Raw genomic sequence first — 25,879 nt, forward strand, 5'->3', positions numbered from 1 at the left:
TGGGGGTGGTACAGCCTGAAAAATGACATTTGGGGGCCATTGAACATGTTTCATACAAATTTCAATGCATTTCTGTTAACAATCGCATGCGATCGCATGCGATCAAATCGCATGCGATCGCATGCAATGCATTTTTGAAATTTTTTTTGCAAAAATCGTATCAAATTGCATGCCATCGCATGCCACTACATTTGGCATGCGATGGCATGCGATGGGAGCCGTGATAATCCACAAGTACCTGAAATTGTCCTGATGCTCTTTCTAAAGACAACATTACTGTAAATGAGATGGCTGAGCCTTCATTTATTTATTTATTTATTTACAGTTTCTTATATAGCGCAGCAGATTCCGTTGCGCTTTACAATAATAGACAGTGATAAAACAAACTGGGTAACAACAGACAGACTTGGAGGTCAGAGGGCCCTGCTGCAAGCTTACAATCTATAGGGATATAGGAGGAAAACAAAGTCATATTTCCTTGTCTGGTGGCATCCTTTTTTGTCAAGCTTATGTAAAGTATGTACTTTAAAGAATATTTGGTGCATTCTACTAATTACATGTGCTTTCTGTAGTTCCATTATGATTTCTGTCAATATGGCTGGTCCAGGTGACAAGTCTTTAGGCACTTAATTTATTTCTACTCATGCTGTTTTAGACCAAGTCAGAAATTTTCCTCAAAGGTTGACAAAGTATAAGTGGACAACCCCTGATGAACACTTGGATTTGTATTTTGTTGGAAGGCAGTCTGTTGATTTGTGACCTTGTTTCTCATTTTACATTCTTCAACCTCTTATTCATCAATACATAGTGATCCACTCAAGGGATTACACCTCCAAAGAAACACAGGACCCATCACTCTTAATGGATTTTTTAAAACAAAATCTTTATAAATCTCACTATTTCAACATGCAGGGTTGATTTTTGGAGACATAAAGGTCCTGATTCTGAGGTGGGAGTAAAGCTAAAAATAGCAAGCAAAGGCTTCTTACACAGCAAACACCAGTTTTTCTAACCCAACCAGATCCGCCGTTCCACAGTTCAGCTAATACATTTTCAACTAAAAATCCCAAATTTACCAATCCCAACCATTTTAGATTGGGATTAGTGAATTTATAATTTTTAGACATATTAATTACTCCTGATTTCCTGACCCAACCTTAATTGTGCACCTGGCCAAACCATGATAAAATGCAAGGGGTGCAAATTTATTATTATTATTATTATTATTATTATTATTATTATTATTGTCATCATTTTGCATGCAAGGTAAATAATGTGTACTCTTGCAAGCAGCCTACAGATCCTAGACAGTGTTATTTTTACACTGGAATTTTGATTTCAGCTAGGACACGCCATTCTCAAATTCAAATATCTCTGTACATTTACAGTACATCTTCACCACCTACAATACAGCATGGATTTAGAATGAACTTGTTTTACATGCATGTGCACATTTTTAAATACACGATTTGCATATTTTTAGTCCCGCCCAATCCAAGTACACCTGTAAATGCCGGTATCAAGGGGCCAAGAGGTCAAGGGGCTTCTGGGAGGTTTGCCCACCCTTCTGGTGGGCGAGGATGGGGACCCAATTCTGGTAGCTTCCCGGGAGGGTAGGCAAGTATGAATACAAGAGAACTTTGTAAAGCTGTGCATACATTAGGGCGACTTTTCCCCTCTGAGAAGTCTACAGTCCCCCTTTGAGCCGCCAAGGAAAGTCCCAGACATCAGGATCAGAAGCAATCCAAGTGACTGCTTGTGCAGCCAGGGCGACTCACTGGCTGCACAAGCATTTTTTAAAGATATAATAGATAAATGATTGGCAGAATGTGATTTGTTGCTATAGGCAACAAGACCTATTTTTATTTTAGAAGCTTTAGTAAATTTACTCCTAAGTTTAATTAGGGTTATATTTGCCTTATTTTATGCTAGTATGTGCTATTCATTTACATCATTATTTTGTCAGTGTATAACTCTGTATAATTATATGACGGTATAAAGGTAATAAATACAGGGAGTACTTTTACTTATATGATTTATATGAAAAATATGCAATGTGATCCAATAACAATACCATACACAGCACACACATCATGATAGATAGATAGATAGATAGATAGATAGATAGATAGATAGATAGATAGCACAGATATGCTATCTATCTAAGTGAGATATTAGATGTTACTTGATACCCACTCTGTCTGGATACAAAGGTGGATAAATCAATAAAATGCATTAAGGAAGATAACACTGCAATGTGCTAATCAGGAAAGAGAAAGCCTTTACACTCCCAAGATACCACTTTGGTAGGAGCTGGTATTGCTGATGCATTTAAAGCAAATCTATCCAGAAAGCCAGGAATTAAGTTGTCACTTTTAGTATGTCCATATTAAGGAGTGCATTTACTATGTATGCTTTGATCCCTAAAAAGTGTTGATAACAATCTGGAGGTCAGTTGCAAGGGGCAAGTTGATATATACAGTATGAAATGGAGTCTCACAAGAACGCAATATCCATTACTGGAGCACTCAATGTCATCACACCATCCCTGCCACAGTGAGTTGTGTGGGTCCTTTCCTCAGAACCACCGGTCACCTCTGACCCAGATCTTTTTGTTCTCTTGTGAAGTTCATATCTGGAGAATTTTGAAGATGCTCGGAGCTTGTGCAAGCTTTTTAGCGGGTTGTATGTTAATTACACAAAGCCACATTTCTCTAGATGAAGATCAGCGGCGTAACTAGAAAAATAGCTCCCCCCCCGCCGTATAACAATTCTGCCCTCCCGCTGCCAAACCCCCCAACACCCCCCCCAAATGCGATGACAGCGCAGGTACAGACTGAACAGTACCTGCGCTGCTTGGATCCGCCAGAGGGAGAGCATCCTGCTCCCTACAAGTGAGGACGGGGGAGGGGGAGCCACCGAGTAAGGGGGAGCAGCAGGCAGGGTTGAAGAAAGAACGGTGGCCACGGAGTAAGCAGGCAGGCAGGGTGGAAGGGGTACCTCTCCCGCTGTGTGAGGATGCTCAGTGACCCGCCCCATAAGCCGGAGAGAGAAGCAAGTCTGGTAATAATGCTTACTTACTGGCCGCTGCTGCTGCAGAATAGTGCTTCAGAACACACATGATACAGGGCTCCTGGCAGCCTCTTTGAGCGCAGTGACCCTGCACGCCGTCGGCGCCTTCTCCCCCCTGCCATCGCTAGGGCTGCTGAGCCCTAGTTACACCACTGATGAAGATGAAGCAACACGGTTTCCTTGTGACCCTATGATCTTTGTGTTATTGTAATGCATTTATACAAATATGAATGTGGTGTGCACATTTTGCTGAAAAGAAGTGTATGTTGTAAAACTCAAATGCAGAGCACCATGTAAGATTATTTACATTGTTTAACTTACATTTCTAAGCATCATAATTAAAGAAACATAGTGGGAGATTTACTAAGATGGGAGTCCAACTTTACATGGGATGTTGCTATGGGCAACAAACCAGAATCTACTTCATATTTATTTAGCAATTTCTAGAATATACAGTAATTTATAGTATCTGATTGGTTTCCCATTGAAACTCCCATCTTAGTAAATTTCCCCAATAGGGATTTACTTACTAAGGGGGTATTTTCATTGAATCAGTAAAAAAATATCAAAAATTACTTATTAGAAAATAAATCCCCTGAAGAACAGATTATTAGCCATTTTATAGACACAAATGACTGACCAATGCCATTTGCTATTTCACTTGCATGATTCAATTTAAGTATTCACACGTCCATGACTATATAAGTCATTTGCTGAATTTGTAAATTTATCATGCATTTAATAAATTCCCAAAAAGAGTTTACTGGTACTGCTGGTAGAAAGAGTTTTTTAAACATTGTTCATTTTAATCAGACTTCTCAGTATTTTCTTAAATTCCCCTGGCATATGCCAGATGGCAGATAAAGAAGGGAGGTGTGTCTTAGTGAATCAAATCATTCTAAACCAACCCTGGTGGTCATGATTTGTATTCTCAGGCAGCAGTTGGGATGGGCCATGATGGATCAGGCTAAGTGGGATCTGTTCATGATCTTGTGAGGCACAAATTGAACTTTGTGCTGATCCTGAGTGAGACCTGATTGTATTCAGCCCTATACTTTTCACTGACTGAAGGAATGTGTCCAGCGATGGGTACAGAGTGAGACTCCAAGTGCTGGGATCAGGGATAGATTCCCAGTGCTGGGCATGGAGGAAGATTAATAACTTTGGGGAATTTACCAGATTAGCACCATTGAAAGTATGTTTCCTGTTTTGGAAGTAGTAAGTGTCTCCCATCCCCCTGCAGGGGCAATTTTTGAATTTGTAGAGATTCAAGCTCTGCCAATTAACATTCACCATTTTGAAAAGAGCCCCATCAATCATGGCTCGTGGTGTATGAGCCAATCACTTGTATTGCCATAGCTATGCTCAATTGCCACTGTTTGTATTAATCACTGTGCACAGTGGTGGTGCAGTTTGGCAGTGCATAGAGACCAGAGAAAAGCTCCTGGAGACTGGAGAAAGAAGCCGTCAGAGAGAAGAAAGGATGAGCCAAAAGAGGATAAAAGGCGATGGAGAAGAGAGGGAAGAAGCGGTCACAGAACTCAGATAATGGATGTCTTGGAACTGCAATGGGGCTCTTTACCCAAAATTGCCTGCCTGCCTTGGGAAAGATAATGAGATCAAGACACATTGAGATATAAATACATCTGATGCTCATGTAATTGTGAAGCCACCACTAAACCCTATGGGAAAGGGAGAGCACAAGGGCAGTACATCCAAAAGAGCTCCCTGGATACCCCTTTGTGCTGCCAGTGTCAACTGAACAGGTAAGTTCACAGTGGGACTGGACCCATCTATACTGAAGTGGGCATTAGGTGCTTATAGATGTTTGACACTAAGACATGAACATGATCATTTAGCATGGCTTGTGGGCATGTTAACTGAATTTGCTGCTAGACTGTGAGTGTGATAATTATGGGTGCTAGGCCTGTGCTGCAGTTAACTTCTACCTCTAGGCCCATGCTTAGTTAAAGTCAGTTATAATGCTCACTATAGGAACATATTTTTGACATTAGGTCCATAATTCCACTGCTTCATTATAAGGGGGGGGGGGGGGGGGGTAGGATTTGCCAGCTCCTATACATACGCTAGCTCCTCCATAGTAAAAACACTGACCTGTGAGGTGGGAAGCATTGGCTGTGGTTGCTGTGGCGGTGGCAGATGTGTCATAGAGAGGATGATGTATCCTCCTCCATTCTCCTCCATCCTACTCTTTCTGGCAACTCTCATGAAAGTCATGATGTGACATAATTACCATATACCTTGACAAATAGTTGATGAATTTCAGCTGCTGATGTGCCCTTTAGATGCATAAATCTGATTCCACTATGCACCTTAATGTTTGACCATGTTTCCACCAGCTCCACCATCTTACAACTGATGTTGCGACAGTGTGAGTGATATGAGGTGCAGTCTAATAGCCATGAAGGGAAGGAGAGGTCTGCCTGGTCTTGTGAGAAATTAGAATGAAATAGAGGGCATTACACACGTGGGAAGTCTTGTTACCTTACGTATTGAACCCTTTACATACAGTATGTCACTGTTACATTGCATGTCTAATATAAATAGCATGTCCTTGTTTTGTGCACTGCTTATTTTTTAATGAACTGTTTCATTTGATATAAATATAATATATACTACTTATGATTGAATGAAATATCTGATGATTCTATTTAGTAGTCAATATGTAAATAATAAATGCAAATTAGCACCATTTATACAGCATTACCACGGAAAATTGTCTTTTGTTCTTAACACTTCATACTGTACTATTTCAGTATAAGGATTAGCCGTGTAGGGTTTTTATAGAATTACAGTATGACGATTGAATACAGGTAAGTAAATGCACTTCCTTACATAGAATGTGCATGTATAAACTGAGATCCTGCAGTGATGTGTGTGGGAGATAATGATGGAGAGAGATGTGTTTAACTGCTATTCAACTTCATAAAGAATGATAAATAAATAGCAGAAATTGCTATGTTGTGTTTTGAGTTATATTTATTACCTTTGATTCAGTTATGTTTTAATAAATTTAGGGAACAAATATCATTTTTATTCTAGAATAAGCTATTTCAAGTTGCGCTACTACCTACCTTACCTGGCAGCCCTTTTATCAATCAGATTGGATCTTCAATGCATACCCTCTCCACTTCACGACACAGCATTTAGTTATTTGGTGAAATGCGTGGAGTTTTCATTTTACCTAGTAATGCTCTGACCACAAAGAGGCTGATTCTAAGCTGCACATACTGTAAGTCCACTGCAGTCACATTGCGTGCATAAAACTCTGTGCTGATATTCACCCATATTTTTTTAATTGTTACAACAGGAGTGAGTAGTGTAATATACAGGCGCAGTGCTTGGAGCTGCCGGGTGGTACTCGCTTCTCTGGGTCCCTCACAAAACCCTTCACCGTCACCACAAAAACAAAAATACAAACGTGACCTCTCAGGCGCTCCACTTAAAGGTAACCAGGGTTTCTCTCCCCAATATAGATCATATGAAAAGAGGAAATAAAGATGCAATAGTGAAGCAAGTTTTTAACACGCTTCCCTCCCCTTTTAATGAATAAAATGCATATATAAAAACATGTCATAAAAACAATATCATGCAGACAATATATCCACAAGATTGATAAAGTGCTGTGTACAGTCACGGATTCAGATATCCAAACAGGGACACGGATGAGATAATTACCAGGTATGTTGGGAACTGGTAGTTACACCTGTACACCTGTACACCTTGAAAAAGTCCTATTAGGAGGACGAAACGCGTTGGTAAACTGTGGCTGTTTTACACACTATTGCTGCTGTCAGACGGTGAACGGAGGACCGGGGAGCAGGTGCCAGGAACCCAGTGTCAACACCACTGTCAAACTGTGTTGCAAGCGCTATAAGGAACTGTCTAACTACCAGTTCCCAACATACCTGGTAATTATCTCATCCGTGTCCCTGTTTGGATATCTGAATCCCTGACTGTACACAGCACTTTATCAATCTTGTGGATATATTGTCTGCATGATATTGTTTTTATGACATGTTTTTATATATGCATTTTATTCATTAAAAGGGGAGGGAAGCGTGTTAAAAACTTGCTTCACTATTGCATCTTTATTTCCTCTTTTCATATGATCTATATTGGGGAGAGAAACCCTGGTTACCTTTAAGTGGAGCGCCTGAGAGGTCACGTTTGTATTTTTGTTTTTGTATTCACCCATATTTATTTATTTATTAACAGTTTCTTATATAGCTCACACTTATTCCGCAGCGCTTTAGAGAGTATAGTTGAACATTCACACCAGTCCCTCGCCCAGTGGAGCTTACACTCTATATCCCCTACCACATGTACACACACACAGACTTTCTAGGGTTAATTTGTTGGGAGCCAATTAGCCTACCAGTATATTTTTGGATTGTGGGAGGAAACCGGAGTACACGGAGGAAACCCACGCAAGTACGGGGAGTATATACAAATTCCACACAGTTAAAGCCATGGTGGGAATCGGACCCATGACCTCAGTGCTGTGAGGCAATAATGCTAACCATTACACCATCCGTACATGCAATCGAACAACCACACCTGAATGACCCCCAATTATAATATAGTAATTTACAAGTGGGAGAAAGTAATAATATATCTATTTGACAACTTAATTTGCATATCATTTATGGTCAAACCTTTTGAAAACTTCAGCAACTTAAGGTTTAATAGGCGGAAGATTCCAGATTCCAGAGCGAGGCAATGTGCTATAAGTCTCAGAACTATAGTGTTTCTTGCTTCACCTCTTTATCAAGGCGAAGCAGAAAATAAAAGTGCCATGATGTATTCCATCTGTGATGCTGGAGTGGAGGAGTGAAAACTCTCCAATCTGGTGATCCCTGCTAAAGCGTACAGTGCATTAGTCTAGTGATGATGCGCTGTGTCTCTTCCACCATCCAGCTCCAGTGCACATGTGTGAGATCTCGCCAGCATTCCAAGATTTCACATTAAGGGCCTTATTCTAGTTCACTCCTTCTGACAAAATCCTTCGTAGATGGACAAAACCATGTGCACTGCAGGTGGGGCAGATGTTACTTGTGAAGAGAGAATTAGATTTGGGTGGGGTTTTACTTCAAAGTGAGATCTATATTGCAGTGTAAAAATAAAGCAGCCAGTATTTACCCTGCACAGAAACTAAATAACTCACCCAAATCTAATTCTCTCTGAACATTTTACATCTGCCCCACCTGCAGTGCACATGGTTTTGTCCATCTAAGAAGGATTTTGTCAGAAAGAGTGAACTAGAATAAGGCCCCTAAGTCTGGAGACAGCAGCCACCATAGTCAATGCTCAATGACACATGCAGCTATTGAAATGGATAGCTGCACATGTCAGAATGGTCAGAGCTACTGAACGTTTAAACATTAACTAGCATATTAGCTTGCTATTTGTAGGTAGCAGGTATGATAATGACATCGGGGCATAGCACCCCTGACACTGTACTCACACTGCAAAAGTCAAACATGGGGAGAAGCAGTATCAGCACATATAAATCATATAACATGCGCTAATATGACTTCTCTCCCATAACAAGGGATCAATAATCTACCCGTGAATCTTGCGTCTGACAAGATATGAGGTAGGCTGAAAAAGATACCTCCACTGTGGGGTAGGCTGAAAAAGCCACCTCCATTTGCAGCCTGTAGGTGAACACCCCCATCATTTGATAGTCACCGACCATTGAATGATGTGGAACCTGCACGAATAGCTAAGTTACTCTCAGGTCACTTAGATATGTGTGCATCCTCGTTAAGAAGTGGGATCCAGTGATGTCAGCTGTCCGCCTCCAGCATCGACGTCACAGCCAGATTACCATGGGACTTCCCAACATTTACATGGGAATGCCCATGAAACAGTGAATGTTTCTATGGGCTACCCTATCCGCCACTGCCCCACGCCCCACCCCAGGCAGCCTTGGATATATGCTCCTATAGAACAGTGTGTTTGCCGTGGCCACACGCAGCTGGCGTATGCACAAGAAATGTGGCTGTGCATGCGCCTACACCAAACATCGATCCCCGTTTCAATGGACGCTAGCTGCAAATGGACCAGAAAAAGGTCCAAAGTCTGCTGCCTGGTACCACTCACAGGGTTACCACTCCCTCACTTCACCACAAAAATGCAAAAAAGTGTTCCCAAAGTGCTGTCTTCATCTACTGGAATGGACCTGTCTCGCTTGGTATCACAAAGCCTCGACCAGAAATATGAAGTTTGAAAGGACCGAATGGGTAGATCTAGGACACTAATCTGATTTAATCATGGAATAATTGTCACCTCCCACTCACCGCACATCATTGTGAAATGTTAACATAGAGGTTTCTTTTATCCCTCACAGGTCAGGATGGGTACATCGTCAGTTTCAATGATATAGCTCTCATAGACACTCACCAAGTATTTCTTTGTCACAGTCACATAAGGGTTTCTTTACATGGACTCTTTCCAATGAACCATCAATATCATCTTCAATAAGGTATGCTCAGATATCCAGTGGTAAATGTGTTCCATTTAAAATATAAAACACAATAAAAGCCAGAAGCACACTACGGTCACATCAAAACAGGTACCTCCTCTTCCTGCAGGAGTAGGCAACCGCTCATCTATATAATTGGTAGTTATTGAGTCCTATAGGTGCTGTTTGTATTAGCCAATTAATTTTGGACCTCTCTTGTCCTTATTAGGGTGTGTGGCTTTTCTCCCCAGTGCAGGAATTTATACCCCTCTTTGGTCACATGCTCCAAATCCATACTTGAATACCCGGAGTAGAATGGAACATGACATTTTTTATTCTGTCAAAAAAGTTACAAAAGGATCTATCTAATACACATAAATCACTACCTAAAAGTTAAAAGAACAATGAGATTTCTTTATAATAGAGTGATTGTGAATATTTCATAATACTGGTCAGCTGTGGATAGAATTCCAGTCCTGATGTTACAGGGAGGTGTTCTATCCCGGCACTATTACTGGATCAGGAAAACCAAAGTCTGTGACTTCTGGATTTTGGAACACACAGACTTACGGGAGTTGGAACGCAAAAACCTGATGTGACCCACAATAATGTGTTTCTGGAATCATAGCCCTCCAGATTCACTCCTTCTTTCAATAGAGCAGTGGTTCCCAACCTGGGGTACTAGTACCCCTGGGGGTACTTTGCAGACCTGTTGGGGGTACTTGAAAATAATATTGATAATGGCGGAAACATAAAAAGAAGTTTCCCGATGGTGGAAAAAATCTCCCATTGCCATTGAGACAAACCACGTTGTGTCATAATTGGTTCCAACGGCAGCATCATTTGCATCTCCTCCTGCTTTGCCTGACCAGCAATCCACTGGGAGCTACCCCGGCTGCCCTCAGACATCAGTGATCTGACACGGGTGAAGGAAACAGTGGCTTTAATTCTACAGGCGTTAGTGGGAAACCCAGACACAGAGGGAACGGATTCCTGACCGTACACTACTCCTCCGTTACTCCTTAATATAAGTACACACATACCACTCACTTCCACTTCACGGAGAAGTTCTGTGGATATTTCAAATTGAGAGGAGGGGGTACTCATAAATGAAAAGCCTAATCAAGGGGTACGGAAGAGAAAAAAGGTTGGGAACCACTGCAATAGAGGGATACTTTTTTCATATGAGAAAATTTAGATTTTTTTTTTTTTTTTACAAAAACCATCCCAGTTCAAATTCAACATTTAACCCCTTTGGTTCTAAGGTTTTCATGTTATATATTTTTCTAATTTCCATAAAAGCGAATATCCTTTCTCTATGATTGCATCTCCAGCTTGATTGGACAACTTTAATTCCACAGATGAGCTAAGACATTGTGGGTTTCCAAATCCTTTCTTACATTTCTTACATGCTCTGTCAATCTGAATTTTTTTTTAACTCTTTATTTTAACAAAGAGAAAAACACAATGTATATACAGTACAATAATTTAAACAGACATAAACATATCAAAAGTAAACAGTTACATTGAGAAGTCATATAGGAAACAATAAATAAAACATACTGTACAGGAAGAGAAAATGTATAGGGGGAAGAGATGAAGGGGGCAGACAATGGTCAATGTAAATATTAAAGTCAAGGTATTATTATTAGGGAGGAGGCAGATGGGACATTTCTGAAAGCAAAAACAATATGTAAACAGGCTGACCACAGCACAGGGACAATATATTCAATAAGTCTGTAGGGTTTGTAGGGAAATAATTTCTCCAAAATGAAGCCACGTGATTTGCGTTATCTTTAAAAATGTAGTCACTTTATTTGCAAAAAATGGATCAAACCATCAGACCAATCCAATAAAAATATAAAAAATCCACAAAACATCAGACATATGAAAAAAACATCGGAAAAAATTCTTTGTAAGGAGAAAATTTTACAGCTCACCGGACCTCTTGGGGGATGTGATTATTCACCTTTTAAATCCACTGATCTTAAACAGGATTTTCCCACACTGGTACTCTTCCCTTAGGCGCCACACTGCCACTGTGGTTAGCCTTTGGGTTTTCCCTGTGCTTGTTTGGTTTTCCTGGTGGTAAGGGAAAAACAGAAGATAGCCTAGAGCTAGGTGCACGAATCGCTGGTAATAGGTGTGCTCCCTCCTGTCAGAATCTGCCTGCGCTCGCAGTCTGGCAGGGTCGTGGCAAGGATGTTTATATGTCACAATGCTCCACTGTTGGTATGTTGGTATTTTACTAAGCCGCCCGAGGTTGCAAACGTCTCCCTCGGCACTCCTCCCCTGTGTCTGGTGGCTGTCTCCTCTCAGAACTCCGGTCTCCAGCTGCTCACCAACGCGTTTCTACCGTAATCGGTCTTTCAAAAGAGAGACCACATACCAAAAGTGGAGCATCGTGACATATAAACATCCTTGCCACGAACCTGCCAGACTGCGAGCGCAGGCAGATTCTGACAGGAGGGAGCACACCTACTACCAGCGATTCGTGCACCTAGCTCCAGGCTCTCTTCTGTTTTTCCCTTACCACCAGGAAAACCAAACAAGCACAGGGAAAACCCAAAGGCTAACCACAGTGACAGTGTGGCACCTAAGGGTAGAGTACCAGTGTGGGAAAATCCTGTTTAAGATCAGTGGATTTAAAAGGTGAATAATCACATCCCCCAAGAGGTCCGGTGAGCTGTAAAATTTTCTCCTTACAAAGAATTTTTTCCGATGTTTTTTTCATATGTCTGATGTTTTGTGGATTTTTTATATTTTTATTGGATTGGTCTGATGGTGTGATCCATTTTTTGCAAATAAAGTGACTAAATTTTTAAAGATAACGCAAATCACGTGGCTTCATTTTGGAGAAATTATTTCCCTACAAACCCTACAGACTTATTGAATATATTGTCCCTGCGCTGTGGTCAGCGTGTTTACATATTGTTTTTGCATTCTATATTGAAAGTGTATTGGGATTGAACCTTTCCAATTTGGGCTAAACAGCAGCAGGGGAAAAGCGCTTGAGACTGTTTGGACTACTTTTTTCCTTGAAAAGACATTTCTGAAAGCCATTGGACCCAAACCGTTTTGAATCTGTGGGGACAATCATGAAGGAAATACATGATTTTTTCCATGTTGGCAACAAACCATATAAAGTTAGTCGAGGCATAGACAGTAGGAATGGCAGTAGAGTTCCAATTCTTAGCTATAAATGATTTAGCAGCTGTTAATACATGGGAGAGTAATTTATTTAAGGGGGATCTAAATCTGGGAAGGGTCTAGCCAATAAGAAGGCCCAGGGATCTAAAGAGAGGTATTCCCGAGAGGGATATCAATATAATTTGTACTGTATTCCAAAATGGGACAATATATGGACAGGTCCACCACACATGGAGGAAGGTTCCTCTATGTCCACAGCCCCTCCAGAATACAGGAGTGGTAGAAGGAAACATCTTGGTTAATCTGTCAGGAGTATAATACCATCTATAATATAGTTTAAATGATGTTTCCTTAAGTTGGGTGGAGATAGAGCATTTGGCTATATTTTCCATTACATCTTCCGAACAAGTAGTGCCCAGGGTGGGGGGGGGGGGGGGGGGGGGGGGGCGCGGAGGACAGGTCTCTCTACCGCTCATGTCGTAACTGCAGAGTGGAGATGGCTTCAACTAAAATATAATAGATAGAAGAGATTAATCCTTTTCTTAGAAGGTTGCCCATATATAAAGATTCAAAGGGAATGAGAGGTCATCTGACATTGGCTTATAGTAGTGAAAGAAGAAAATGGTGATACTGAAAAAAATTTAAAAAAGGAGGGGATAGGGAGGGAAAAGTATTCTTAATTTCCTCAAGGGATGCCCAATTGCTTCCAGAGAAAAGGTCACAAACCCTAAAGATACCAGCTAAATACCAATTAACACATCTACAGGGTGACGAACCATCAGAAAAAGCAGGGTTGTCCCAAAGAGGGGTGAGAGGAGAATGTGAGGAGGACAAATTGTATTTTCTGAGAGAATTAGCCCATATAAATAGACAGAATCGAAGAGAAGGTAAAAAACTGTCACAGAGCTTTGATAGAGCCTGGACAGACTCTAAAAATAGGCCAGCGAGATGAGGTGTAAGCACAAAGTTTCCAAATCCAAACACGCAACACAACCCCTTGGAGCAAATGAGGCCACTAGATGGCTTTAAATGACAAGCCATATAATATAGTTTGATATCCGGGAGTCCTCTGCTTCCTCCTGAGCTAGGCCGTCTAAGAACATGGAGGGCTTGCCAATCGGATTTTTAGCACACATTACATTGTACCTATATATTGTTTACCACAACTGCATTCAAGTAAATAAATGCAGTACTTACCCCATGAGAATGGCGTCTATTCAGAAAACAGAGGAACAGGACCATGCCCCATTTTGGGTCCACATGCGGTAGGGCCCCGCGGGCGTCCCAATCCTCCTTTGGTTTAAGTTGGGAGGTATGCTTATAATTTTTTCTAATGTATGATAATACAATTAAAAATGCAATTGCATAAAGACTACATTATGTTTATACTTTTAAAGCATTTGACATCTGTGTTTTCTTTAGAATGTAACCTGTGAGAAAACAGGAAGGTGATATCTAAGTCAAGTCACAAGCAATTAATATTTCCATGCAGCTGGAATCATGCTACAATGAGTAAAACTGAGCATTGGTGGTAACAGAAATGTAATACCTTCTTAACTGTATCTCATTGCGTACCAATGACACTGAGATCAGATAAACTGAAATGGAACAAGAAGCATGGAAAATAAAGCGTTATGCTGCAAAGCAAGTTAAAGCCCTTGAGAAACTAATTTAAAAACCCTAGTGAGAACCAGTCTGCAATCTTACTTATATACAAAATAAATTAAATGAATGTAATGTAATTATTAGGGATGTGCGGGATTGGATTTTGAGGATCCAAACGCCTCCCAGCACCCCTGATCTGAGCCCATTTCTGAGCACTGTTTGGGTATTTCCACCCAGACTCGGGCTCAGAACGAGGCAAAACGTCATCATCCTGTGTCGGATCTCGTGAGATCTGGACAGAGTTTATAAGTCAGGATAGCTCACCGCCATCTTCACTCCAGCATTGGAGAGGGAACTGGGAGGAAGGGTCCATATCACTGATGGTCTGTTGAGCATGTGGGGTGGTGACCTGGGGTGGACTGGCACTGTTCATTGGTGGTGTCCTGGTGCTTATCAGTGGTGGTGACCTGTGCTTTTAGTCATGTTGCTGCTGTAAAAGTCCAGTCCTGTGCTGCTGTTCTATCTTGTGCTGGTGTCCTGTTCTGCCTACTGCTGGTGTTCTGTGCTGCCATAAGTCCATTGTTACTGCTGCATAAGTCCTGCTCAGTGAAACTGCTGCATAAGTCCAGTGCAGTGATACAGCTGCAGAAGTCCAGTCCAGTGGTACTGCTGTTTACGTAAAGTCCAGTGGTACAGCTGTAAAACTCCATTCCAATGATACTGCCTTTAAAGTCCAGTGATACTGCTGCATGAGTCCGGTCCAGTGAATTTCGACCCAGGTTGTGCCGCTCGCACTAGGAAAAAAAAACCTGTGTTGAAAGTCAAATTACAGGGTAAAGTCCATTGGTTCTGCTGCATAAGTCCAGTCCAGTGATACTGTTGGATAAGTCCAGTCCAGTGATACTGCTGTATAAGTCCAGTCCATTGGTACTGTTGATAAAGTCCATTGGTACTGCTACATAAGTCCAGTTCAATGATACTGCTGTATAGGTGATTCTGCCATTAAAGTCCAGTGATAATGCTACATAAGTCCAGTCCAGTGATACTGTTGTATAAGTCCAGTCTAGTGGTACTGCTCCGCTCTGCACAAGATCTGCGTCTCTTATCCACACTCATTACTTGCTCCAATTTACACTTTCAGGATTTTTGTCGGGCAGCACCCACCCTATGGAATGCCCTTCCACGCACACTAAGACTCGCCTCTAGCCTCAAAACTTTCAAGTGTTCCCTGAAAACTCATCTCTTTAGGCAAGCCTATCATATTCAGGAACACCCACACAACCTCCAGTAGCATTTATATCTAATTGCATCCCATCAGGACTGTCTTGTCTGATGGGACTGCCACGCAATGGAATTCTATACTTATGTATCACTCTTATTATGTATCCCTCCTATTATCGCTATAGAATGGAAGCTTACGAGCAGGGCCCTCCTACTTCCATGTCGGTTTGTATCTACCCAGTTTGTGTAATCACTGTTGTTTCCAATTGTAAAGCGCAACAGAACAGGAGATGTTGCCATGTCACGTTCTGCATGAGAACAAATTTGTTCTCAAAATGGTCCAAACCATGTGCACTGCAGGTGGGGCTGATGTAACATGTGCAGAGAGAGTTAGATTTGTTTGAGTTATTTTGTTTCTGTTCAGGCCGTTCCTGGCCGTGCGGGATCTCGCTGCCCAGTAGGAGCCGGAGTGTGTGGAATAGCCCTATCGCTCTCCAAGGCTTAGTAAATAGACCTCTAAGTTTGGTATGCAGTCAGGGTGTACATAATATGTTTCCATTAATTGTGTTGCCATTAGAATGTCCAATTGTACAATGTTAGCATGGTTGAAAATAATGCAGTCATGGACAAACTGTCAATTGTTGACATGCCATCATAGTGAAAATGATTACATTAGCCACCACATTGACATTTACTAAGTGCTGGCATGCTCAATGGAGTTTTTTTTTACTAAGATGGGAGTTCTATTGAAGATGGGATATTTCTTTGGGGAACCAATCAGAATATACTTATTTATTTAGCATCTTCTAGAACAGGGGTAGCCAACTCCACTCCTCAAGTGCTAACAACAGTTAATGTTTTCCAGGTCTCCTCACAGAATCACCAGTAAAGTAATTAGCTCCACCTATGGATCGTTTAAAATGTGTCAGCAATGAGTGCACCTGTGTACCTGCGAGGTGAGCTGGAAAACGTGAACTGTTGGTAGCTCTTGAGACTGGAGTTGGCTACCATTGTTCTAGAACAGGCATGTCCAACATTGGCCCTCCAGATGTTGTGAAACTACACACCCCAGCATGCTTTGCAATAGTTTTAGCATTCTCTAATAGCAAAACTGTGGCAAAGCATGCTGGGATGTGTAGTTTCACAACATCTGGAGGGCCAACGTTGAACATGCCTCTTCTAGAACATAATAGATAGAATCTGATTGGTTACCCATAGCAACATCCCATCTTCAATATAACTCGTATCTTAGTCAATTTAAACCTATATCTACATGCTAAACATAGCAACCTGTTGCCTGACAACATTTGTATCATGTCATCATTTGAATTTTGATATCATGAATATCGACGTGGTGTCTGTTAACTTAATATATCAAAGTATTTAATTTTACTAATGGGTGTTGTCACATGATTTTTTTTACTGTAGTTCTCATGCTTTACCAAAAGTCCATAGGCTGTTATAGTTACACAATGGGGTGATTCTGGTTGGTTTGCAATAGCAAACTCCTTCTTTAATGGACAAAACCATGTGCACTGCAGGTGAGGCAGATGTAACATGTGCAGAGAGTTACATTTGGGTGGGATGTGTTCAAACTGAAATCTATATTGCAGTGTAAGAATAAAGCAGCCAGTATTTACGCTGCACAGAAACAAAATACCTCACCCAGATGTAACTCTCTCTGCACATATTACATCTGCCCCACCTGCAGTGCATATGGTTTTGTCCATTAACGAAGGAGTTTGCTTCTGCAAACCAACCAGAATCACCGCCAATATACATGCTGTAGTTTGTATACAATATAAAGAAATGTAAAAGAGAAATAATAGCTCTTCTGTCTCTTCTGTGTTTTTTGGTGTTAATATGCATAGGTTGAACCTGAAAAGGTCACTTAAGAACAGCATGCTAAATGCAGAGGTAATTATTTCTAAACTAACATAGCCAGCAAGGATGCTTTCCCACTGCTCTCCACCTGATTTTACATCTGCCCATGCTAATCCCTCTTTTCAGTTCTTCCTGCTCTAATGTGCTTCCCACTGACTAAATAGTAGCATAAACAAGACACGGCTCGGTACCAAAAATAAAATAAAAGAAAAAGTTCAATAAGAAAACACTTTGGAATATGCAACCAAACCATTATCTTCTGTTTTCCAAGCCAGTTTTTAAGTGAAAGCTTATTCCCAAAATGATGTGGTTCATTTTCCAACAAGACGTGAAGTTACAGCAAAATGGAGTAGAAAACAAGACAACAAAAAAACATAAAAAACCCCATAAAATTGTCAAAGTTATGAAATTCGCCAGGAAGACATGAAAGGTGATAGTGGGTCAGTCTTCATTAATACTTTTGCAAATGGCATCTGAGAAAGGTTAATAGCAGATATTTGCGGGACTGCAAAGGTATCTAGCCGAGGGTAAGCTGACATGTTGTCCAGTGAAAATGAAACAAGAAAGAGTAGCGCTACAAATAAATATTTCTCATTCTTACATTCCTAAAACTGTTTGCTGCAAAGCTGTTATAGACATAAATGGAGGGCTGGATTAAGCCTTTGGGGGGCCGGGGGTCACATTAGCAGGGCCGTAACTGGGGGGGGGGGGGCTGGGGGGTCACGCGCACCAGGCCCTGCATGGGGGGGGTGCTGTCGGGGCCGGGCAACAGAGGTTTGGGGATGGGCAGCGGGGGTCCGTGGACAGGCAGCGGGGGTCCGGGGATGGGCGTAACGGTAGCTGGAAGCAAGCTATGCTATTTACCCAGTGGGAAGCAGATTTTGAAAAGACATGCCGTAGCTTGCTACAAGTGAAAGCCACTGCTGTGCTGCCCGTACCCACGCTGCCCATCCCCCCACTGCCTGGAACGGAACCCCCGCTGCCCCTCCCCAGACCCTGCTGCCCGTCCATGGACCCCGCTGCCTGTCCCCAGACCCCGCTGCACAACAGGTATGTGGGTGCAAGGTTCGCTCAACCTCCGGCGCCAGGGGCACGGCAGTCATTTGCCCCCTCCCCCTAAGTCAGGGGGGCGACCAAATGACTGCCTTGCCCCGGGCACCGGAAACCCTAGTTTTGGCGCTGACTTTAGATAGGGGGGCCCCACTTGTCATTACTGGCCCCACTTGTCATTACTGGCCGTAAACTGTTGATTGGGTAAAGAAGAGAAGTTTGCACTATGGATGCACACCAAAAGACATGATTTTCAAAATAAATAAATAAACTTAACCTTTATTGGTTTATTTAGATAAAAAGGGGACATTGATATCTGTGTTCCTTCTAATTGTATGGAATCACAGGTCGGGGTCCACTCCGCTATTGTGAAATTGGTTTAGAGGTTGAAACTTAGGACATACATTCACACATACATATAAGGTGAAGTGTTTGTGCACTGTAAAGTTAGGAAAGTGTGTTATAGAATTTTTAAAAAGTATTCACTCAACTTTGTTACTGGTTTTTGTACTAGCTGCAATATTGGTACAAGATGTACTTTTATTTGGGTCTGGCCCAATCTCTTGTTCCCCTTAAATTAATAATGGGATGATGTATGGTTATTTCACATCATCCAATTTTTTGCTATACCCAGGGTGTAATTCTGTAAGTCTTAAAACTTTCTGAAAGTATTAAGATTTACAGAATGACACCCTGGATATAGCAAAAAACTGGATGATGTGAAATAACCATACATACCAGTGTATATATTTTCATTTGTAACCTCTATCTAAAAAAATCTTCCAGGATCAGAAATTAAATATAATGGGGGAATGTAATAGCCATCAAGAAGCAGGAAGTGCAAGACTTTGGGGTTATTCTAATTCATTCTTTCTGCCAAATTCCTTCTTAGATGAACAAAACCATGTGCACTGCAGGTGGGGCAGATGTAAAATGTGCAGAGAATTAGATTTGGGTGGGATTTTACTTCAAAGTGAGATCTATATTGCAGTGTAAAAATAAAACAGCCAGTATTTACCCTGCACAGAAACAAAATAACTCACCCAAATCTAATTCTCTCTGCACATTTTACATCTGCCCCCCTGCAGTGCACATGATTTTGTCCATCTAAGAAGGATTTTGTCATAAAGAGTGAACTAGAATAAGGCCCTTTGTTTGAGTTCTCCTGTTTTTTTTAAAAGTGGTAATCAAAATGTAAATGATGATTGCAGGAAGTGGCTGGGAGATCTTGGGCCAGATGCACTAAGGGGGTTATTCAGGTTGATTCGCAAGGCTGCGAATTCGCAGCCTTGCGAGTCCACCAAGCCCTGCCCGGCGAACGACCGCCCCCCCTCCCCCGCCACCCCCTCAAAGTGCGGCTTCGCCCGAACAGCTGCGAATGGATGTTTTGCATAAACATCCATTCGCATGGCTCGGGTAACCGCCCACATCTTTCGAATGATGTTTAGCGTGCGCGCATATATAAGTGACTTTTCAGTTACTTACATTTGGGTGCACGCTGGCGTGGATATAGGCGGGCAGCTGACATCCGGTGATGTCAGCTACCCGCCCCCCCACACCCGCGTCACTGCCTCATTACTATGAGAACGCCCAGCGTTCTCATGGGAACGCCCAGCATTCTCATGAGAACGCCCATGGAATGCTGGGCGTTGCCATATGGTAAAGGGGCAGCCCGGCGCCCCCCGCCCATCTCTGCCCCCCCCACGCCGACATGGTCGCCGTGGGTGCATGCACCATACGCCTGCACATGCGCAGATACCCGCCTGCGCATGCGCAGACGCGCAACATCGGTACTGCGTGCGAATGCACGCAGTACCGAATGGATCTGAATCAGGCCCTAAGCTTCAAAGTTGTAAAAACGCAAGTGAGTCTCTTTTAATTTTTGGGTGGCAGCTTCACTTGCTGATATCAAAAGCTGCGTTGGGGGAAAAATGCACGTAGCATTAGTGTACATCTCTGAATTAGACCGTCTGTATCTTGGAGTCTTTAACACTATCGCACAGTGTATGTGCGATATGTTTACAGCATTTTAACCATTATGACATTATAAATTAAAACATGCTCCTAAAAAGGCTTTTGTCTCCCAAAATCTAATCATCCCTTAATTTTGACGGTGCTACGCTGTGAATTATTACCTTTTGGGGCTCTTGATATAAATGAAACATTTATGTTCAAGTGCCCTCTGATCCAAAACTGTATAACCAGATAGACACTGGGGGTTATTCTGGTTTAATCGCAAAGGCACAATCACTCTCTAATGGACAAAACCATATGCACTGCAGGTGAGGCTGATGTAACGTGCAGAGAGAGTTAGATTTGGGTGTTTTATTGTTTCTGTGCAAGGTAAATACTGGCTGCTTTATTTTTACATTGCAACATAGATATCAGTTTGAAGTACAAACCCCAACCAAATGTAATTCTCTCTGCACATGTTACATCAGCCCCACCTGCAGTGCATATGGTTTTGTCCATTAGAGAATGATTGTGCCTTTGCGAGTGAACTAGAATAACCCCCACTATCTGCATGCGTTCTACCTGTAGCTGCAGCTTTTTCAGCTGTGTTCCCTGATTGACAATAGTATCTGATTTACTGATGGTTGCAATTACTGACTGTTCATTTTTAGCTCATGAAAATGTTAATTGGAAATTAAGAATAATTAGAGAATACACTTGATCAAGTAAGACTTTCAGTTTTCAAGAATGCACCCCTATATATTCTGACATTGAATCTGATGCACACATTTACTGTAAATTGAAAACTGAATTATTTTTCAGATAACATTATGACACATACCATAATTAAGTAGGAGTTTAACATCGTTTAGTAACATCTTGACATTATATTAGGTACTCATGTTGAATCATTTTGTGAAATAATTTATGTTGCTATGTGACATTAGTTTCATTTTCTGGCAAGTATCCATCTAATGTTCTGAAAATATACTCTTCTTCAGTTTCTTTGTTGTAATGGGTAATTCTCCAGGAAATCATAAATATTACACATTAGGTACTCATGTTGAAGAAATAATTTATGAAATAATTGATGTCGCTACTGTATGTGGCATTATTTGAATTTTCTGGCCAGTGTCCCTCTATCATACCCAATGAAATCAGTCCACCATCAAGACAAATTTAGACCTCATGGGCCTTAGGCAAGATACCAGAATGGGAAACCACTCCCTCAAATAATTAATAGCACACTATTAATTATACTGTACATTATTACAGTACAGTATATATTCAACATTTTAAACATTACAGACTTTATAAATATTAAAGAGTAACATAAAAATACAGTGCAGACAAATACAAAATAATTAATTTTCACTTTTAAATGTCTGAAATCATAAAAACTGCAAACAATGTACTACAAAATAATTTATACTAATTAGACAATGCTCTCTTTCCAGCCCTCTACATTAAACCTAACTCCATGCTTTTGAACGATCCTTGAGAATAAAAGACTATAATATTCTACACATCAGCGTTCCTGATAAATAATATGCCACATACCTGTATGAGTGCCCCCATACATAATATGCCACATATCAGTGTCCCATATATAATATGTCTAACATCAGTGTCCCAATACATAATCATACCAAACATCAATGCCCACATATATAGTTATGCCATACATAATTATGTCCCCCAACACATAATATTCCACACATTTATGTCACTGATACATATTATGCCACAAAACAGTGCCCCTGATAGTTAATATGCCACATAGTGTCCCCTGAGATAAAAATGTACTTGATATAAAAATTTATAATGTTCCACATGCATAAATATAGTAATCCTGCATGAAAATACTGTACCTTATTAAATTATACTGTTCCTAACAGAAAATACAGCACAGCTAAATACCACTAACAGTCTTTCTGCTGAAAAATGGGTATACAGATATTCAAATGTAATCTTGCCCCACAGTGTTAAGATTTACTGTTAACAAAACCAGGGGCCAAATGTAATAGGGTGAGAGTTTCAGAAAGTGAGAGATTTTGGGAGAGTTTTCCCGTGTTTTTTAAAGTAGCAATCAATTGCTGCTTTAAAAAAAGGGGAAAACTCTCCCAAAATCTCTCACTATCTGAAACTCTCACCCGATTACATTTGGCCCCAGGTGTTTTTGTGCAAAATAAACTTGTCATTCAGTAAGCCAGTGCTGGCCCTAACTGTGTGGTTTACTCTGGGTACTCCGGTTTCCTCCCCAAATCCCAAAATATACTGATACTGTAGGTTAATTGGCTCCCAACAAAATTAACCCAAAGTGAATGTGTGTGTGAGTACATGTGATTGGGAATCCTTCTTAGATGGACAAAACCATGTGCACTGCAGGGGGGCAGATGTAACATGTGCAGAGAGAATTAGATTTGGGTGAGTTATTTTGTTTCTGTGCAGGGTAAATACTGGCTGCTTTATTTTTACACTGAAATATAGATCTCACTTTGAAGTAAAACCCCACCCAAATCTAATTCTCTCTGCACAAGTAACATCTGCCCCACCTGCAGTGCACATGGTTTTGTCCATCTAAGAAGGATTTTGTCAGAAAGAGTGAACTAGAATAAGGCCCTATGACACAATGATTCTCCACTGATGCACGACATCAGCCATGTGCCTTCTGCACATGCGAAGCACTTACAATGTCTTCCTTTTAGTTATGTCATCAGTAGGACAGCCATCATTAGTAACCATCAATTGTACCATTGAATGATAAACTAGTTGGTGTGAATCCATCTGCAAGGGAACCATGGATGGTTTCACCCAATGATGGTCACCCTTGCTTTACTATTCAGTGTGCTGCAGGCCATTCCAAGTTCAAATGCTTGATTTCACAGGTGCTGCAGGGGGCAGAGCTAGACACATTTGAGGTGAAAAAAATTGATAGTTCTGTATATGGTTCTCCTCCATTGATGGTAAAGTATTTACTAGAGATGAGCTGTTCGAATTCCACAGAATCCAAACTGCTCCTAACACAGCCGGCCCGATGACCTCGAGCCGCGCTCGTGAGTTTACGGCTTTGTTTGGAAACCCGACCTTGGCCGAACACAGGAATCTGGTGTTGGATTCTTGCAAGAAGCCAGGTCTATAAAAGCTTGCCATTTCACAGTCTCGCTTCCTGCTGTGCACAGCTCTGCTGTTCACTGCGTTTGGTGGACTTGGGGTGTTGTGCACTGAGGGGGTGTTTAATAATTATTACTCAACTGAACTGAACTTGTACTATACTAGTTGTCATCTCAAAATATCCTAATTAGTTTTTCTTGTCTGTCTTAATTCTTTGTATCTAGTTCACCCATAGTATACACTGTCAGAAGGTGGGTGTGTTATTGTTCGGCCTCCAAGCAGGGTTGTACAAGCTGTGCATTAAAAACAAATTAAATTAAAAAAATACTAATTAATTTTTCTCGTCTTTCTTCATTTTTTGTGTGTAGTGCACCCGTAGTATACATCAGGGCTATTTTTCAGTAGGCTCCAGCAGGAACTGAGGCCCTTATTCTAGTTCACTCTTTCAGACAAAATATTTCTTAGATGGACAAAACCATGTGCACTGCAGGTGAGGCAGGTGTAAAACCCCACCCAAATCTAATTATCTCTGCACAAGTAACACCTGCCTCACCTGCAGTGCACATGGTTTTGTCCATCTAAGAAATATTTTGTCAGAAAGACTGAATTAGAATAAGGGCCTCAGTTCCTGCTAGAGCCTACTGAAAAATAGCCCTGGTATACACTGTCAGAAGGTGTGTGTGTGATTGTTCGGCCTCGAAGCAGCGTTGTACAAGCTGCGCATTAAAAACAAATTACATTTTAAAAATCCTAAGCAATTTTTCTCATCTTTCTTTTTTGCTCTTATTTACATAAAAATGCAAAACAAACAGCTTGGACCAAATACTCCCGGACCAGCTGCTGCCATTATGCATGGTTATGAATATGGTACTACTACTAATACTAATGCCGCCACTGATGCTCATCCTCAAACCAGGCAAGGACAGTTACCCTAAAAAGTTTCTAAACCAAAAAAAAACCTCAAACAGGAATAAAAAAAAGTAAGTTTGTTCCTCCTGCAGCTGAAAGAATTTTTAAAGAACAATAAGGGCATGCAAGAGATGCTTTGGGTTGAAAGAAAAATTCTGGGGCATTTCTGGCATTCTGCAACAGCGTGCAGGATATTTCAGCTGCAAGATGAATTTAATCTGCCCTTCCATTAGCTGAAGCAGGAGGTGCCCTGTGTAGCTTCAGCGGATGGAAGATTAGCAGAAAGTCATTCACAGCTATACAACAAGCCATGACTTTGGGAGAGGAGGGGGAGTTGTACCTTAGCCCAGCACATTGGAAACTCATACCTGTCTGTTCAAGGTGCTGAAACCTTTTGAATTAGCCACCTTTGAAGTGAGTGCTAGTTTGAGCCAGGTGGTTCCCTTAATTAGGCTTTTGGATAATCAACTTGCAAAATTGAAGGAGGAGATCAAACAAGGCCCATGCGCTAAATATGCTGGACTTGTAGATCAAGTCCTTTTTGTCTTCGACAGGATACATGGGTTGCCAATATGTTGAGAGCGGAACACTACATTTTGGCAACCGTGCTTGATCCAAGGTTCAAGTCCTATGCTGTGTCTTTATTTCCAACTGACACAGATCTTACAACATGCAAAGAGCTCCTGGTGAGCAAGTTGGCAGCTGAAGTGACGTCTCCTCCTTTAATTTCACACAAATCTGCCTGTAAAAAACTGCATTTTCCAAAAACATCTAGTGGGGTTGAGAAGCAGTATACAAAAACACCTTTTATGGACATCTGGTTGGGTCTAAGTGATTTGACTAGTATCAGTGACACCTCTAGCGTGACTACTCCATCAGAGACGGTCACCATGCACCATGCAGAGGTTAGGGGAGGACTATTTTCAGGGCAGTGTCATTGTAGGCATGTCAGAGAGTCCTTTCACATACTGGAAAGAAAAAAAGGCAATATTGAGGCCCTTGTACAGGCTGGCTTTGTATCACTTAAGCTGCTCACCCTCTTGTGGGAACTCAGAGAGAGTTTTTAGCACTGCTGGGAACCTTGTGAGTGAATGTCGTCGGAGGCTACTTGCTTAAAATATTGGAAAAAATGATGTACATAAAAATGAAGTACAAATTTCATGAGGAAGACCTTTCTCCAACCCAGGAGTAAAAGTGGTCCTAGAGAGGTGGGGGAACTCTTTTCCATCTGCCACCTAATTACCCCCCTCCCCTTGATCATTGCATCTTTTATTTTGGGCGGGCCAGTGGCAATCCATCTTGCACCTCTTTTTTTGCCATTATGTGCTTTTTGGGGCCTAGTTTTTTTTTTATTTGGGACGTATTGGGTATTAAACTGACAAAAACAGATACACATTTGCAGAACAAGTCAGTGATGCACAAAATGCTCAC

Source organism: Crinia signifera, chromosome 2 (genome assembly GCF_055691185.1).
Source record: "Crinia signifera chromosome 2, ASM5569118v1, whole genome shotgun sequence".
NCBI classification, from domain to species: domain Eukaryota; kingdom Metazoa; phylum Chordata; class Amphibia; order Anura; family Myobatrachidae; genus Crinia; species Crinia signifera.